Source organism: Aegilops tauschii, chromosome 2, assembly GCF_002575655.3.
Source record: "Aegilops tauschii subsp. strangulata cultivar AL8/78 chromosome 2, Aet v6.0, whole genome shotgun sequence".
Lineage (NCBI taxonomy): Eukaryota > Viridiplantae > Streptophyta > Magnoliopsida > Poales > Poaceae > Aegilops > Aegilops tauschii.
Window position 1 is genome coordinate 642,343,053 of NC_053036.3, and position 18,402 is coordinate 642,361,454.

Below are 18,402 nucleotides of genomic sequence, written 5' to 3' on the forward strand. Positions count from 1 at the left end.
TTAATGATCACCACCTTCGGTGAGCACCATGATGATGGCCACCAACCACTCCCCCATGCCATCCATAGTTCCATGGGTACTACTGGAATCCTATTCTGAGCATTGGGTTTGAATGGAGTCTTCGCAGCCTTCCGATAAATCAAACCAACATTGATCAAACCCAAAGAGGATTAGCGAACTTATCAATTTACCAGTACAATCGAGTGTAGTGAAAGCATGATTTAGACCAAAATAAAGCTTTTAATCATACCAACTGTTGAGCTAACTTAGGTTTAGGGAGGATCAGAACACACGAGGATGACAAGAAATTTGGAAGTAGCTAGGGAAGAATAGGAGAGTTCTGAGAAGGGGAGGGTGGGATTGAAAATTACTCTCTCCGTTCCTAAACGTAAGTCTTTTTAGAGATTTCAATATGGGCTTGAGAGATGGGAGATCAGTGTCAGCAGGAGAGATCATCAGAACAGTGTTGTTGTACATAGGGGCAGCGTGAGCAGCAAGGAAAAAGTCATGCAAGCAGGGTATGTTGCGCTTGAGAGACTGGAGAAACCATGGAAGCACCTTAGCAAAATGTGAAGCGGGACGCCGCCCGACTGGAAGCTTTGTTTCAAGATGCATGAAACCAAACTCCGTCCCTTGATAGAAATTCAAGCAGAACAAAATATAGGTCACATAAAGAAAAAATAAAGCATAGTTAAACACAACTCTGATGTATTCACTTAAAATAGGATGATAATGATCTAAAGAAAACAGCGATCATCAAGGATGTCTCACCTTCAAACACCCTGCTGAATTAAGGTTTGTTCTAAAATAAACAACTAAAAGATAAAATATTTAAAGCATTACAGTGACATGGTGTTTTGTTTTTCTTCACAAACTAACATGATCAGGATCGGGCAACATGGACAAACAAACATTCCTCATGTTTTTCTTTTCTTGCTTTCAATTCACTGAAGGAAAGTAAACACCCGGTGTTGTGTGTGACTCGCCCACACCCATGGGGAAGACAGGTCCATGGGCTCTGGCAACCCACAACCAGACTGCATGATCCAGCGTAAAGGCACTGCTTGCTGCTACCTTGGCTCCCCAACCATCACAACAGCAGGTTTGCGTCGACTTGCACACAAAACCACGTCTCTACTGGCTGCAACATAACCGTGTCTTCCTATGTGGTTACACACTCCTCTTTGATGTCCCTCCATCTCTCTCTCCCTCTCCCTCCTCTCAACTACCAGCACAAGGGACAAAGAATAGCATGGAAAACAACACTCATCAACTCTTAACTACAACCCTTAGAGGCATATCATCATAAATGTTGTTTGTAAAGGAGGAGCCAAGACAACATCTCAAAAGCTTATAGACCATGATCACCATCCTGTGATAAGCCTCGGATTTCACAGGTTTGGCCTGCAACTTTACAATAGTTTTGCTAGAACTGAGTGTCATGGTCCAAATGTAGCAGTAGGACAGGAAGAAGTGGTTGAGGCCAAACCTGCACAAAACTATCCATCTTGAGAAATGAGAGGACATAGAGGTTAAGTGGCATCAGCGGGTTGACAAGGCCTCGCTGATTGCAGTGCAACCAAGAGCTCCCTGGTGGCGGAGTCATGAAAACAGAGCTGTGCATCGCTAGGGGTCATCAAAACAGAGCAAAATATCCATTTCAGTAGTAAAGAGAAAAGTTACGAAAGAAAACTTTTCACACAAAATCAGAACATGGATCCATATCAGAGCTAGAATACTTTTCACAATCAGAATTGAGATCCATATCAGATCATGAAAACTTTTCGCTGAGTCAGTACCGATAATGATATGAACCAGTTTTTTAGACTATAAGATATGAACCAGTTTATCGAAAGAAACTGCAGTAATAAAGATTAAATGTGCAAATCGCGGCAATGAACTACCAGAATTGATTAAACTGGAATTTCAAATAACATATACAGAGGCACTATAGTTCAATTACGATATAATCATATTCTCACAATCCGAGCCGAAAATAGTACTCGCGTGATGAGAAGAAACGTTGTAGGTAGGGAGGTCAGTGAAGACACAGATCGAGGTGGGTGTGGCCAGCGATGATGTAGCAACAAGGTCGCCCTGTACATAGACATCAATGAGTGATAGTGCTTAGGAGGGAGGAGGTGGCCACCACCACTCACCTTCTCCAGCTCATCATCGTCATCATCAATATAATTTTTCTGCTGAAGCTAGCCTCCGCATACAGAAATCCTTGTGTAGCATCCGAGTTTGGACCTTGGATATATGCTAAGGTGCCAAGCCCAAATTATGTTAACCAGTGTCTAGATTAATCATTTTGAACTAATGTTTGCTCAAAACGAAGGAAACAACCAATGTGACATATCTTATAACTATTGAAAAGTAAGGCGATATATGGATAAACTATATTTAAGGGAAGTGTTTCCCATGTTCTATATGAACAAAAAGAAATTGTCATCATTGGTCTAATATATGAGTTAAAATCGCCAAATCACAAGAACTAAAATACCATCGAAATGAACAGGGTTACATGTACATGATCTGTAATATTTCATCGTACATAATCTTCACTTCTCTCATCTTCTTCATCAGGCAATGGGCCAATGCATTATTTCATCATCGCTGTAGGCTGTCACAAGAGGCTAACATGCAATCAGACAGTCAAATGTTGAAAAGCGTGAGTGTGCAGAGAAGAGGATGAGATGCACATACCTCGCCATGCTCGCGGACCAACTGTGGATGTAACTTTCCTCTATCCAATACTGCAGGTCCCATATTCAAAGCGTCCTCCTCGCTGGGACAGCCGGCGGCTGCGCCGGGGTAGCCTAACCGCTACAGGTCGCGACCTAGGGAGGCGGCGGTGCCATGCCTCTGCTCATACACAATGTTCTGGGGTGGCGGCGGCTGGCCCCCCTTTGTCGGCGCATGGTGCTACGGCGCGAGTGAGAGGAGGAGGAGATGGATGGGTGGCCGGTGCGGTGGTTGCTGCGGGAGAGATGGGCCGCCGTGGGTGGTCGCGGACTCACGGGAGGGAGCCAGGGAGGGGCGCCAATAGGTAGTTCTGGATTGGGAGAGAGGTCTGGTTCTTGAGATGGAGATTGGGTCGGGAAAAGGTGAAGGACGTGGGTTCTGCCCTGTTTTTGGGTCGGTGTGGTGCGCGAGGGGAGGAAAGGGCTGAACTGTGTTTTTAATAATAGAGATACGTTATCAGCACGCTCCTAGCCAAGAGCCATTTGGCCGAGAGAAAGCAACGGGAGTCGGCGTCCTCGACGACCGAAGCGCGCGATGCAGCCCTCGCGCCGTCGTCGCCGGCCGCATCAGGCCGTAGCCGTTCCTGGCCGCGTCCGCGCCGAGCCTGTCCGCGCCGCCGGACTTGCGCCCGCGCCGTGCTCGTGGCCACCCAGCGCCTTGCCGCCCGGCCCCCGCGCCGCTCACCAGCCTCTGCGCCGCGTCCCGGCCTCCGCGGCCGAGCACGGCCGTGCATGCTCCGCCTCGTCCTGCCGCCTGCCCCCCGCGCCGCTCACCGGCCTCTGCGCCGCGTCCCGGCCTCCGCGGCCCGAGCGAGGCGTGGCCGGCTCCGCCAGCCCACTCCCGCTCCAGGCTGTGGCACCTGCCCCGCGTGCTCCACCAACACGCCCATCCCGGCGTTCCTAGCGCAGCCCAGCCGGCGAGCCAAGGCGGTGGTGCACAAGCTAGTATGGCTATGGCGCTCTTTACGGGAGAAAATCCCAATCACGGGAACTACTCCTGTGAAAGAGATAGAATCTTATCTCTTCGCAAGTTTTGCACCCTAGCCCTTGCGGCTTTACCTATTTTTGAATAGGCCAAAACTTGTATTAATTGTGATTTTACGGTTAATTCTAGCAGTGATTTTATTCCTGTTTTAGACCGTTAAATCTGGTACATATATTTTTGTACCATTTTCTGTTGAATACCAATGTATTCCAGATACTAAATTGATGTTATATATTTCCACGTTGTGGCGACCAGACCCAAATGGATCAAGCCTACTGTGCTCCGGTGTCATCCCTGGATCAGTAATGCTGACACCACACAGTACATCGAAGGATTTATAGCAGAGTGGCAATCACACACTTATTACATCGGTGTCTCAAAAGAGAACTCATTACCATAAATATGTCTTAAGGCCATCTAATATCGATAACAGCGGAAGACTTGGAAGATAAATGGGTCCATCAACTCCAACGGCATCACTGAGTATAGAACCACGACCTAAAAGCACCTTAATCGTCGTCTGAAAAGTCTGCAACATTAACGTTGCAGCCCGAAACGGGTCAGCACATGGAATATGCTGGCAAAATAACACATAGAGAATGATGGAATGAAACAGCTATACTATATGCATATTTGGCCGGTGGAAAGCTCTATGGTTACTGTTTTGCGTAAAGCCAATTTTTCCCTACTACAAACGAATAAATTTATTTAACTATCATGGTGGTTGTTAAACATTGAAAATGGTTGATAGCATCCTCAATCCCAATTAAAAGTAGTCATTAAACCCAACAATATTAATTAGAAGTAACATGTTGAGATTCACATGATATTCAAGTACTAGATACTCAAGATTGTCCATAACCGGGGACACGGCTAATCATGATTAGTTTATTACACTCTGCAGAGGTTTGCGTACTTTTCCCCACAAGACTCGATCGCCTCCGTTGGATTTCTCGCACTACTGGTGTTTGAGAAACGGATGACCGAGACACAGTCTTTCAGAAGCGCTAGCACCTTACGATGGATAGACCGGTACACCTACATCCCCTACATCTGCTAGTCTACCCTGTAAGAGTTCGCACGACTTAGTCAACTATGCCAGAGCCCATAATGGCTTGTGGCTGCACACGTAAGTATTTAGCATGAAAGATCTTATGATCCCTTTGAGCCTGGGTGGCGGTCCAAAATAAAACAGGCAAGTCCTGATAGACATCAGGTGCCTCAATCCACCTAGATGTGTGTTTAAGTTGCCACCTTAGATAAACCCTTAAAATTATCACACTCACATCTGTCATGGATATCACTCACCCAATCCACGTCTACTAGCATAGCATGGCATAATAAGCAAATGTAGAAGTAACTCCCAAAGGTTTCATAATAAACAGGTGATAGGTACTACCTCATCTACTTCCCATCCCACAATTTAATTAGATCCTAATCATGCAATATGTGAGGATGGATCTAATGCAATAAAACTGGGTTGTAGAAAAGGTATGATCAAAGTGTTACTTGCCTTGCTGATGATCCGCGAGTCCTAGAGATTCGAAATAACAGGCGGCGCAATCCGGGTAATCTATCGCAGACAAACAACAAGCATACAATAAGTACTCATCTAATGCACAGGTAAAACTCGAACAAAAGATCGAACCAGAAAGTTCAACTTAAGAACTCCGGTTGCAAAGAAAGAACGAACCGAACAAAGAAACCGAAAACAAACGGCGGAAAACAACTCGGTTCTAGCAAGTTGAAACTAGGTCAAATTTTACCGTAGCAAAAACTTGTTTAAGTTGATTAGTCGGAACGGCGGTTTCGAAACGAAACTCCAGGCGCTTGAATCACATGATTCCGATAAACGAGCGAGAAGATAAACTAGAACGAAGATCGGATCTGAGATCGCGATCGCGGAATAAATCCGACGAAAAGAAAAGAAGAACGGTTGAACGAATGGACGTTCCTTAACCTAGAACAATCCGGTGATCACGTTCGTTAGGACGAACGGTCCGGCGAACGGTCTCGAGGCAACTAAACTAGAAAAGAAAACGAATCCGATCTAGGGTTTCGAGAAAAGAAAACCGAACAAAAAACCGATCTAGAGAACCGGAACGGTTTAGAGAAGAAAAGAATCGGAAAGATTTAGAAGAAAACCAATCCGAGAAAAAGAAAAAGAGACGCGGGGCAACCTCGACGAGGCTCCGGCGAACGAGGCTCTGGCGGCGGCGGCGTGGGCAAGGGGCGGCGGCGGCACAAGGGCGGCGGCGGCGCGTGACGCAAGGCGGCGGCGGCGCGTGACGCAGGGCGCGACGTGGGGCAAGGCGCGGGGTGAGGGCGTGGGGTGAGGGGCTTGGGGCTTGGTGTGGGATTTAGAGGGGGGTGCTTGGGTATTTATATTGGTGAGGGGGAGAGATTACTTGGGGGAGGGAACAAGAAATAAGAGAAGGAGAGGGAATCCTAAAAAAACAAACTGAGTCCTACTTGGACTCTAGCGGCGGCGGCTCCCTCCTGGCGCTGGCGCTGGCGCGCGGCAAGGCCTAGCCTGGCCGGCCGGCCTGCTGGCTGGGCCTTGGCCCAAGGCGCTGCGGAATTGTTTTTCCGGTTTCGCGCGCAGAAAAACACAGAAAAGAAAATCTAAACGAACTCCAAAACTCCTAAAGTAAATTTTCCCCGACTCCAAAAATTGAGTCGAAAAAAATGAACTTTTCTCCGGGCCTAAAATGCAAATTTTGAAAACGCGCATTTTTCCCTATCCAAATAAAAGGCAAATGAAACTCCGACAAAACCAATGATCCTCTTTTCGAAATTTGAGAGAACTCAAATATGAAAATGACGAAATCTCCAACTCTCTCCGTGGGTCCTTGAGTTGCGTGAAATTTCTAGGATCGGCAAAATGCAAGAAAATATGATATGCATGATGATCTAGTGTATAACATTCCAAATTGAAAATTTGGGATGTTACAAACCTACCCCCCTTAAGATGAATCTCGCCCTCGAGATTCGGGTTGGCTAGAAAATAGGTGAGGGTGGTCCTTGAGCAAATCTTCTTCTCTCTCCCAGGTGGCTTCATCCTCTGAGTGGTGGTTCCACTGAACTTTGCAAAACTTGATAACCTTGCCGCGGGTAACTCTGCTGGCATAATCGAGAATCTTGACTGGTTTCTCTTCATACGTTAGGTCGTCCTGCAACTGAATTGCTTCAAGCAGCACTGTATCTCTTAGCGGTACCTCCACCATCTCGGCGTGACATTTCTTCAGCTGAGAAACATGGAATACATCATGAACTCCTGACAGTCCCTCTGGTAATTCCAACTTATAAGCGACTTCTCCCATACGTTTCAAGATCTTATACGGTCCAACGAAACGTGGTGCTAATTTTCCCTTAACTCCAAAACGTTTAACTCCTCGAAGTGGGGATACTCGGAGATACACTCTGTCTCCGGTTTCGTAAACTGTCTCCTTGCGTTTAGAATCTGCGTAGCTCTTCTGCCTGGACTGGGCTACCTTGAGCCTATCGCATATCAACTTAACTTTCCGTTCAGACTCCTTAATCAAATCTGGTCCAAACAACTGACGGTCTCCAACTTCGTCCCATGACAACGGTGTCCTGCACCTCCTTCCGTATAAAGCTTCGAAAGGTGCCATCTTCAAACTGGTTTGGTAACTGTTGTTATAAGAAAACTCCGCATACGGCAAATTATCATCCCAACTAGATCCATAATCTAGTGCACAAGCTCTCAGCATATCTTCCAAAATCTGATTGACTCTCTCGGTCTGTCCATCTGTCTATGGATGAAAAGCGATGCTGAACTCTAGCCTGGTTCCTAAAGTTTCATGCAACTGATTCCAAAACTTTGAGGTAAATTGGGTTCCTCTTTCTGATACAATACTCCTCGGAACTCCATGCAAACAAATGATCCTAGTCATGTATATCTTTGCCAACTTAGCACTGGTGTAAGTGGTCTTGACTGGAATGAAATGTGCTACCTTCGTCAAACGATCAACTACTACCCATATCGAGTCATATCCTGCTTTCGTCCTGTGATAAAATCCATGCCTATCTTATCCCACTTCCATTCGGGTATCGGCAATGGTTGCAACAATCCGGCTGGCTTCTAATGTTCTGCCTTTACTCTATGACATACGTCACAAACTGCTACATATGCTGCAATGTCCTTCTTCATTCCGGTCCACCAGAATGTCTCCTTCAAATACAAATACATCTTGGTATTTCCTGGGTGAATCGAATATGGTGAATCATGTGCCTCTTGTAAAATCAACTTCCTGATCTCCGGGTCATTTGGCACATAAACACGGTCCTCAAACCATAGGGTATCGTGCTCATCCTCACAAAATCCCTTTGCTTTCCCTTTGCTTAGTTTCTCCTTTATAGCAGCAATCTCCTTGTCAGATTTCTGAGCTTCTCTGATTTTATCCATCAATGTTGACTGAATCTCCAATGCTGCTACATAGCCTTTCGGAACTATCTCTGAACTTAGTTCACGAAGGTTTTCTGCTAACTCCTTGGGTATTTCTTCCGTCATCAATGTATTGACATGGCTCTTGCGGCTCAATGCGTCAGCTACTACATTAGCTTTTCCGGGATGGTAATGCAATCTCATATCATAGTCCTTGATGAGCTCCAGCCATCTCCTTTGTCTGAGGTTCAACTCCTTCTGCGTGAAAATGTACTTCAGACTCTTGTGATCCGTGTACACCTCGCAATGATTTCCAATGAGGAAATGTCTCCATGTCTTCAATGCATGCACTACGGCTGCTAACTCCAAATCATGCGTGGCATAATTCAACTCATGAGGCTTCAGTTGTCGTGAAGCATACGAAACAACTCTCCCTTCCTGCATAAGCACTGCTCCAAGTCCTCGACGTGAAGCGTCGCAATACACCTCATAATCCTTGGTCTGATCTGGCAAAATCAACACTGGTGAGGTAACCAAACGTTTCTTCAACTCCTGAAAACTAGCCTCACACTCCTCAGTCCAATTGAACTTAGTATCCTTCTTCAACAACTCCGTCATAGGCTTTGCAATCTTTGAAAAGTTCTCAATGAATCTCCGGTAGTATCCTGCGAGTCCAAGAAAACTCCGGATCTCTCCAACTGTCATTGGGGCTTCCCATTCGGTTACGGTCTCAACCTTGGTGGGGTCAACTGCTATCCCTTCTCCGGATATAAAGTGTCCGAGGAATCCTACTTCCTTCAACCAAAACTCACATTTGCTGAATTTGGCATATAATTGATGTTCCCTTAGTTTTCTCCAAAACCAAACGCAAATGTTCCTTATGCTCTTCTTCATTCTTCGAATAAACCAGGATATCATCAATGAACACTACGACGAACTTGTCCAAAAACTCCATAAACACTTTGTTCATCAGGTTCATAAAATAGGCAGGTGCGTTAGTCAATCCAAACGACATAACGGTATACTCAAACAGTCCATATCTTGTGGTGAATGCTGTCTTAGGTATGTCCTGCTCTCGAATCTTCAACTGGTGGTACCCTGATCGCAAATCGATCTTGGAAAAACACTTTAGCTCCTTGCAAACGATCAAACAGATCATTTATCATTGGCAGTGGGTACTTGTTCTTGATGGTCACTTCGTTCAATCCACGATAATCAACAACCATCCGTAATGATCCATCCTTCTTCTCCACTAGAAGTACGGGTGATCCCCAAGGCGAAGAACTTGGGCGAATGTAACCTTTCTCCAATAACTCCTTAATCTGATTCTTAATTTCTACCAAATCCTTTGCAGGCATCCGGTACGGTCTCTTCGATATTGGGCCTGTACCTGGCAATAACTCAATCAAAAACTCGATGTCTCTATCCGGTGGCATGCCTGGCAACTCTTCGGGAAATACATCAGGAAAATCCTTTACCACTGGTACTTCCTCCTGCACAACTCCTGTTAGGCAATTTACTTGTGTCCTATTTGGCACATGCCGGGATACATACTTGATCCTTCTTCCTTCTGGCGTTGTAAGAAAAATTGTCTTACTGGCACAATCGATGTTTCCTCCATACATCGACAGCCAATCCATACCAAGAATTACATCCAAACCTTGGGATTCCAGAATAATCAAATCTGTTGGGAAAACATGCCTTCCTATGCTTAATGGCACTTGAAAACATCCTTGACTGGCCATGTATTCTGCTCCTGGCGAACTTACTAGCATAGGTGTTTTAAGAATCCTAGTGGGCAGGCTATATTTTTCCACAAATCCCCTCGATATGTATGAATGTGATGCACCAATATCGAAAAGAACGAGTGCGGTAAATGACTTAACCAAAAACTTACCGATTACTGCATCCGGCTGATCTTCAACCTCCTCCACGTTAACGTGGTTCACCTGTCCCCTATTAAAAGGGTTCGACTTCTTCCCTGAGCTTCCATTGCCATTTCCATTCTGGCCTTCAGGACATTCATTGGCATAATGTCCGGTCTTGGAACACTTGAAACAGGTGACTTGACTCAGATCTCTCTTGGATGGGGTTGATGGGGTGGTCCGGTTCTGGCCGTTGCTTCCTCCATTCCCATTACCATTCTTGTGGCCATTGTGGTTGTGCGAACTACCTCCTCCATGGGTATGCTGAAATTGAAATCTCGATTTAGGGGTAAAACGGGGCTTCTGCTGGCCTCCAGAGTTATACTTCCCCTGTCCATACTTCCTCTTGCGGTTCTCAATCTGCTGTTGCTTCCCTTCAATCATGATGGCACGATCTACCAACTCCTGGTAGTTGTTGAAACTTCCTACCATCAACTGCATGCTTAACTCATCATTCAGTCCTTCCAGAAACTTCTCCTGCTTGGTTGCATCCGTAGCAACGTCATCTGGGGCATAACGTGCTAGCTTGCTGAAGTCGTCAACGTACTGGCCAACTGTCCTTCCTCCTTGGCGTAAGTTGCGAAACTCACGCTTCTTCATGGCCATAGCTCCTGCTGAAACATGTGCAGTGCGGAAAGCTTGCTGGAACTGATCCCATGTGAGAGTGTCAACTGGGAAGGTGGCTGTGAAATTCTCCCACCATGCTGCCGCGGGTCCTTCTAACTGATGTGCGGCAAACTTCCCTTTCTCACCATCCGTGCATCCTGTAGTGGTCAACTCCCTTCCTATCTTGCGGAGCCAATCGTCTGCTACTATCGGCTCGATGCTACTAGAAAACACCGACGGATTCAGCCTAAGGAAACGGGCTAAGTGGTCAACAGGGTGGTGGTGGTGGTGGGTTGTTGTTGTTGTTTTGCTGATTCTGAACTAACATCTGCATCAACTGATTCTGCTATTGGATCAATTGAGTGAGCTCCGGTGGAAATCCATTGTCACGTCTCGGAGGCATCTGAGGGTTTAGAAAAGACGAGAGATAAGAATAGAATGAGGTCTAAAGAGAAAACACTACCCCAATGCACATGAGCAAATCACACAAAATCACTCATTCAATCAAACAAGGGCTTACAATCGATCTAGCTATCGCAATAGTGCTCGAACTATAGTGTTTACATGGGGGGAAATACTACTAATAGTTGGTGGTCATCTAGAAATTTGAACCGGTGGAAGACTCCATGATGTCCGCTCCAGCTTCGTCTTCAAATTCGGGTTCACTTGGATCCGAATCGGTGTCGTCGATGATGATGTAGTTATCCGGACATGCGACGTACATGTCTTCCTTCCTGGATGCTAACTCCCTCTTGAGTTCTTCAATCTCTTGCTTAAGATCGACGTTGTGTCTTGCTAGAGCTACGATCTCGTCCATGTAGTCCTTGCGTGTAGCCTTCAGTTCTCCTTCTAGCTCGTTGATCCTTGCCTTCGCATTCTTCAACTCTATCATATCATTGCACATCTGGTTCTCGTGGCGTCGAATGTGCTGATTTAACTCCTGGATAAATGCTGCAATGGATCTATCCTTCTTGGTGGTGACTAACTCCCATTGTTCATCTCGGCGTCCGCAAATCTGGTAGATAGTGTCCTTGAGGTCTTCTTGATAAACTTCTCCAATGCGTCCTATGGTGATATGGACTGCCATGCTCCTTCCTAGACTCCAGGTTGGTGCATTGAAAACACTATCTATGGGTTTCGTGATTGGCGTGAATGTCCTTCCCGGAACGTGAGCTTGAATCTTCCAGCGCTCCTCTTCAGGCAAAGTGGCGTTGAAGGTTCCCGTGAAACTTGGTAATCCAATGTTTAGGTACTTGGTGACTTCCTTCAAGTGAAATCCAAAAGGTGTGCCTTCATCCGGTTGGGCGTACTTAATCTTCGCGTCCTTCATCCTAAAGAGTAGAAAAGATGAGGAGTTTAGAAAATGAGGAGAGAATAGTGATCTATGGCTTTAACTTAGTAGTCGTGTCCTACAGTCAGCGTGTGCTCTGATACCATTCTCTGTGGCGACCAGACCCAAATGGATCAAGCCTACTGTGCTCCGGTGTCATCCCTGGATCAGTAATGCTGACACCACACAATACATCGAAGGATTTATAGCAGAGTGGCAATCACACACTTATTACATCGGTGTCTCAAAAGAGAACTCATTACAATAAATATGGCTTAAGGCCATCTAATATCGATAACAGCGGAAGACTTGGAAGATAAATGGGTCCATCAACTCCAACGGCATCACTGAGTATAGAACCACGACCTAAAAGCACCTTAATCATCGTCTGAAAAGTCTGCAACATTAACGTTGCAGCCCGAAACGGGTCAGCACATGGAATATGCTAGCAAAATAACACATAGAGAATGATGGAATGAAACAGCTATACTATATGCATATTTGGCTGGTGGAAAGCTCTATGGTTACTGTTTTGCGTAAAGCCAATTTTTCCCAACTGCAAAGGAATAAATTTATTTAACTATCATGGTGGTTGTTAAACATTGAGAATGGTTGACAGCATCCTCAATCCCAATTAAAAGTAGTCATTAAACCCAACAATATTAATTAGAAGTAACATGTTGAGATTCACATGATATTCAAGTACTAGATACTCAAGATTGTCCATAACCGGGGACATGGCTAATCATGATTAGTTTATTACACTCTGCAGAGGTTTGCACACTTTTCCCCACAAGACTCGATCGCCTCCGTTGGATTTCTCGCACTACTGGTGTTTGAGAAACGGATGACCGAGACACAGTCTTTCAGAAGCGCTAGCACCTTACGATGGATAGACCGGTACACCTACATCCCCTACATCTGCTAGTCTACCCTGTAAGAGTTCACACGACTTAGTCAACTATGCCAGAGCCCATAATGGCTTGTGGCTGCACACGTAAGTATTTAGCATGAAAGATCTTATGATCCCTTTGAGCCTGGGTGGCGGTCCAAAATAAAACAGGCAAGTCCTGATAGACATCAGGTGCCTCAATCCACCCAGATGTGTGTTTAAGTTGCCACCTTAGATAAACCCTTAAAATTATCACACTCACATCTGTCATGGATATCACTCACCCAATCCACGTCTACTACCATAGCATGGCATAATAAGCAAACGTAGAAGTAACTCCCAAAGGTTTCATAATAAACATGTGATAGGTACTACCTCATCTACTTCCCATCCCACAATTTAATTAGATCCTAATCATGCAATGTGTGAGGATGGATCTAATGCAATAAAACTGGGTTGTAGAAAAGGTATGATCAAAGTGTTACTTGCCTTGCTGATGATCCGTGAGTCCTAGAGATTCGAAATAACAGGCGGCGCAATCCGGGTAATCTATCGCGGACAAACAACAAGCATACAATAAGTACTCATCTAATGCACAGGTAAAACTCGAACAAAAGATCGAACCAGAAAGTTCAACTTAAGAACTCCGGTTGCAAAGAAAGAACGAACCGAACAAAGAAACCGAAAACAAACGGCGGAAAACAAGTCAGTTCTAGCAAGTTGAAACTAGGTCAAATTTTACCATAGCAAAAACTTGTTTAAGTTGATTAGTCGGAACGGCGGTTTCGAAACGAAACTCCAGGCGCTTGAATCACCTGATTCCGATAAACGAGCGAGAAGATAAACTAGAACGAAGATCGGATCTGAGATCGCGATCGCGGAATAAATCCGACGAAAAGAAAAGAAGAACGGTTGAACGAACGGACGTTCGTTAACCTAGAAGAATCCGGTGATCACGTTCGTTAGGACGAACGGTCCGGCGAACGGTCTCGAGGCAACTAAACCGGAAAAGAAAACGAATCCGATCTAGGGTTTCGAGAAAAGAAAACCGAACGAAAAACTGATCTAGAGAACCGGAACGGTTTAGAGAAGAAAAGAATCGGAAAGATTTAGAAGAAAACCGATCTGAGGAAAAGAAAAAGAGACGCGGGGCAACCTCGACGAGGCTCCGGCGAACGGGGCTCCGGCGGCGGCGGCGTGGGCAAGGGGCGGCGGCGGCACAAGGACGGCGGCGGCGGCGGGTGACGCAGGGCGCGGCGCGGGGCAAGGCGCGGGGTGAGGGGCTTGGGGCTTGGTGTGGGATTTAGAGGGGGGGTCCTTGGGTATTTATATTGGTCAGGGGGAGAGATTACTTGGGGGAGGGAACAAGAAATAAGAGGAGAGGGAATCCTAAAAAAAAAACCGAGTCCTACTAGGACTCTAGCGGCGGCGGCTCCCTCCTGGCGCGCGGCAAGGCCTGGCCTGGCCGGCCGGCCTGCTGGCTGGGCCTTGGCCCAAGGCGCTGCGGAACTTTTTTTTCGGTTTCACGCGCAGAAAAACACAGAAAAGAAAATCTAAACGAACTCCAAAACTCCTAAAGTAAATTTTCCCCGACTCCAAAAATTGAGTCGAACAAAATGAACTTTTCTCCGGGCCTAAAATGCAAATTTTGAAAACGCGCATTTTCCCTATCCAAATAAAAGGCAAATGAAACTCCGACAAAACCAATGATCCTCTTTTCGAAATTTGAGAGAACTCAAATATGAAAATGACGAAATCTCCAACTCTCTCCGTGGGTCCTTGAGTTGCGTGAAATTTCTAGGATCGGCAAAATGCAAGAAAATATGATATGCATGATGATCTAGTATATAACATTCCAAATTGAAAATTTGGGATGTTACACACGTTTATCACGTGTTGAGATTAATTACGTTCAGTTGCAATTGAGATTTTTCATCTCTTGCAAAGATAATTTCAGTACCTCCACGGTACTGGTTTGCGATTGAGAATTTTCTTTTCTCGCAAAACAATCTCATTGCAATTGAGAATAATTTTCTTTCACAAAATATTAATTCACTTTGCTGAATTATCTTGCAACTTGATACAAGATCATCTCATTTAATTTGAGGTCTATACAACTCAAGTTTTTCACTTGAACATCAAGTTTGCAACATCATTACTATTCATTACAATAGTAGTGTATTTCTGTTGAGTACGATGTATTCCGGAATGTATGTATCTCCATGTTCGCTACATGTCGAGATTAATACGTCTATTTGCAATTGAGATTTTCAATTTCTTGCAAATATTGAATGCAAAATTCTAAGTGTTGTTTTTTTAAATTGATGCTTGGAATCACAAGGTAGTCATATGGATCTACTGCATATGCAGATTATCGATGACTACTGATAAAGCCTACATTTTGTCATTCTCGACATTATGATTGCTTTACAAAGTGCTCTCCTACACATTTTACTAAGTCATGACATAAGGCATTACGAGTGAGTATCTACTGATTTCATCAGATTATACTCCCTAGTGCTGTGAGATCTACTCCATTTTGGAGATTATCTTCAAGGTGTCATATTTAGCAATTTGAGATTCACACTAATGGTTTCAAGATAACTTCTTGAAATACCCATTGATTTTGCTAAGTTCATTACAACATCAATCATGATGGTCTTTAATTTAATGACTGTAAATTAATTATCTATGGTTTACCCATAGAGATATCATATGGCTATAGAATTTGAGGCATTCGCCCTTAATGGCCACCAATGCCCTATCTAGGCCATGGACATCCTGATCGCTCTTGTGTCTCATGGGATAATGTGTGCAATCCAGGATTCACTTCTGGTCAGGATCACACCATTAACAGAAAAATGTTGTCTTATACAGTATAAGACATTAGATTCAAATCTCAACATCTGGTTATTTTGTATCAGCAATCCCTGAGATACAATGAACCTCAAGGGCAAAGGTTTGAATCTTACTTCAACCTTCAATCCGACATCACCAGCTGTGACGGGACCCTATGGGCACGGAGAATGTGATGGTTGAATATGCCTTAACCGACATGTTTGGAGACTATGAATAGTCTTTCAATCTCCTGAGTGGTCAATATAATTAATGTCCATTTACGATGTTGTGACAACAACATAAGTATTGTTGTCATCATATATTGTGTATCACAATATATTGTATCAGCACTTTGGTACAAATACATTTGTATGTATTCTATATATCTGAGTGATTTTCATATTGAGAATCTTCATGTCTATATATAGATTTCTACGGGGGTCAATCCGATGAAAAATGATATGTGCCTTGTGGACATATGCACCACAAACTCTATACTCAAGGAAGTCGATGTTCCCACTCTCATTGAGAGAAAGGAGATATTTTTAAAATCGCTAGACGCGATGAAGTATTTGTTGGCTCAACTCGAGTCATATTTACTATCCCTATGGGTACTCGAGTAACATCGGGATGCTTCATTGCTTCCCAAGTTTAACTCGTACCCTACTAAGCTATAGAGATATTCGTCAAAGTGATTTCCATAGCGAAACTTATGCTGACAAGAAAGAGAAATACATTCTCTTTACCATATGCAACGGATATGGCAAGCACATTCTCTATGTATTATCTGGATTGTACTACACATACTACAAAACCCGTAGCACATGTTGCGCCCAAGATAGTTTTCCAAAATGTCTTGTACATGAAAAACTTGGCATACTCGCCTTGGTCATCGAGACATTGGATTGAAACCGAAACTATCAACAATTCCAATAGTTTATGATTATTATGATGCTAAATTCTAACACCATTTGGATTTTATGTGCACTACAAGTGACACAGGGAAGCTAATTTTAAGGCTCGCACACCTTAAAGTCTATGTTGAACCACTCAGACTCCTTGAATGCATAAAGTTGAGGTAAGTGGCTCTTCCCAACCATTGACTAGACTATTCAGGTATCCATGGTTTTCCAAAGACACATCTACACGATTGTCTCAATTGTGCTTTATTCACACGAAGCCATTGGCTCATTATCCTGACATCGATTTCAAGAAAATCGTATGGATAGCATTGCAGAATTCTCCTTGAGTGCCTTTCTCTATGGCCTTCAGATTGAAGTTTAGCAATTTGTCCTAATGTCTAGACTCGAAATGGTTTGGTAGAATCCTATATCCAAAGAGTTAAACTGTCAGATTCATTTACTGAATATAAAGGTGTCACACAATTCTACAATCCTGCAAAAGTACGCCTGAATGAGTGGAGGTACCAACAAAATCCACTCCACTCCCTGTTCAAAGCTGTTAATACTCAGCGTGTGAAACAAAGATGAATGAATAGTAATCAATCTGGTTGTCCTTTCATTAGATGATCAAGGTATTTATACAGATGGCAACAGACGTGACCGATCACGAGAGGTGCCTGTTCGGGGAAGGAGATAACCGACGCGACGGTTGCCAAGCAGGCAACTGCCTACGGTAAGACAAGAGGAGATTCCCTCATTATTAACACATGTTAATTAATTCTAACACTCCCCCTAATCTGCACTTGTTCATATAGTATCATCATCTTGAAAAGCTCCTCCAAAAACCCTGTGGGAAAAATGTGAGGAGTATAGTGTTTGATATGTTGCTAAAACTCCTTCAAACCCAGTGAGAAAATAAGGAGAAAACGGTGCAACATATAATACTTATTGTCTCTTTTAACTCAATACGAGAAAACTCATAGCGTCTAGAGGACAATAAATATGTCGTATATACTTTCCTAAAAAAACCCGGTGGGGAAAACTGAAAGTATGACATATGATCTCATGTTGATATTACCTCATTGAAAACCTTTATGAGAACCTGTAAAGTAAACTCATGAAGGGAAAAGGAGTATAATATAATGCATTGAACAGGAATAATTCAGGAAGATACTCCCCCTGATTCTTGCAAAATTCGAAGCCGTCACCTACCAATTCCATGAACACATTTCTGGAACATAGAAGTTGGTAGAGACCCGATGAACAAATCAGTCGCATGATTTGACTTGCAAGATATGCAATATAGTGATATTGCTTATTATGTAACCTGTTTGCATCCGGGCAACACAAGAAACATTATCGTTGAGATAATGGTTGGTGGATGTAGCCATGAGGTCTGTTTTGAAGACTCTTCATGAGGGGGCTACCACACCTAGTAGGAACACTAAGCTTGTCTACGATCTGCCATAGTGGGGATCTGATCGATGTATCCAATGATATCGGTGTTCACATTTCTGTGAAACTGAAAAACCAGGACAAGATGTTTGATGCCTTTGGCGATATCGAAAGATATTCTTGAGTACCAACCAATTGTGTTTGGTGGATCCAATGGCATTATGGAACGTTGAGTCCCAATATCTCATTTTCATCATCTCTTGGTCTAAATAGATCTTTCTCTACGTCTAGAGAATGAACTACCATGTGAGTTATGGATGGATAAGATTTGTCCACAATAAATTTCTCTAATATAATATGGATATAGACAACAT

General features: G+C 44.1%; 1 long non-coding RNA gene and 1 pseudogene across 2 annotated transcripts; both read right to left on the minus strand.

Annotated features, from left to right (window-relative positions):
* Nucleotides 1-18,402, minus strand: part of LOC141041418 (disease resistance protein RGA5-like) — a 55,389-nt pseudogene that overhangs the window by 4,519 nt on the left and 32,468 nt on the right.
* On the minus strand, nt 766-3,973 carry LOC120973891 (uncharacterized). Of its 2 annotated transcripts, none has more exons than XR_005769508.3 (3): nt 2,710-3,973; nt 1,490-2,626; nt 766-1,404 (listed from the first exon to the last, which is right to left on the minus strand). It is a non-coding gene; the product is annotated as an uncharacterized lncRNA (long non-coding RNA). The 2 variants fall into 2 exon arrangements; XR_005769507.3 differs by having other exon boundaries at nt 766-1,410.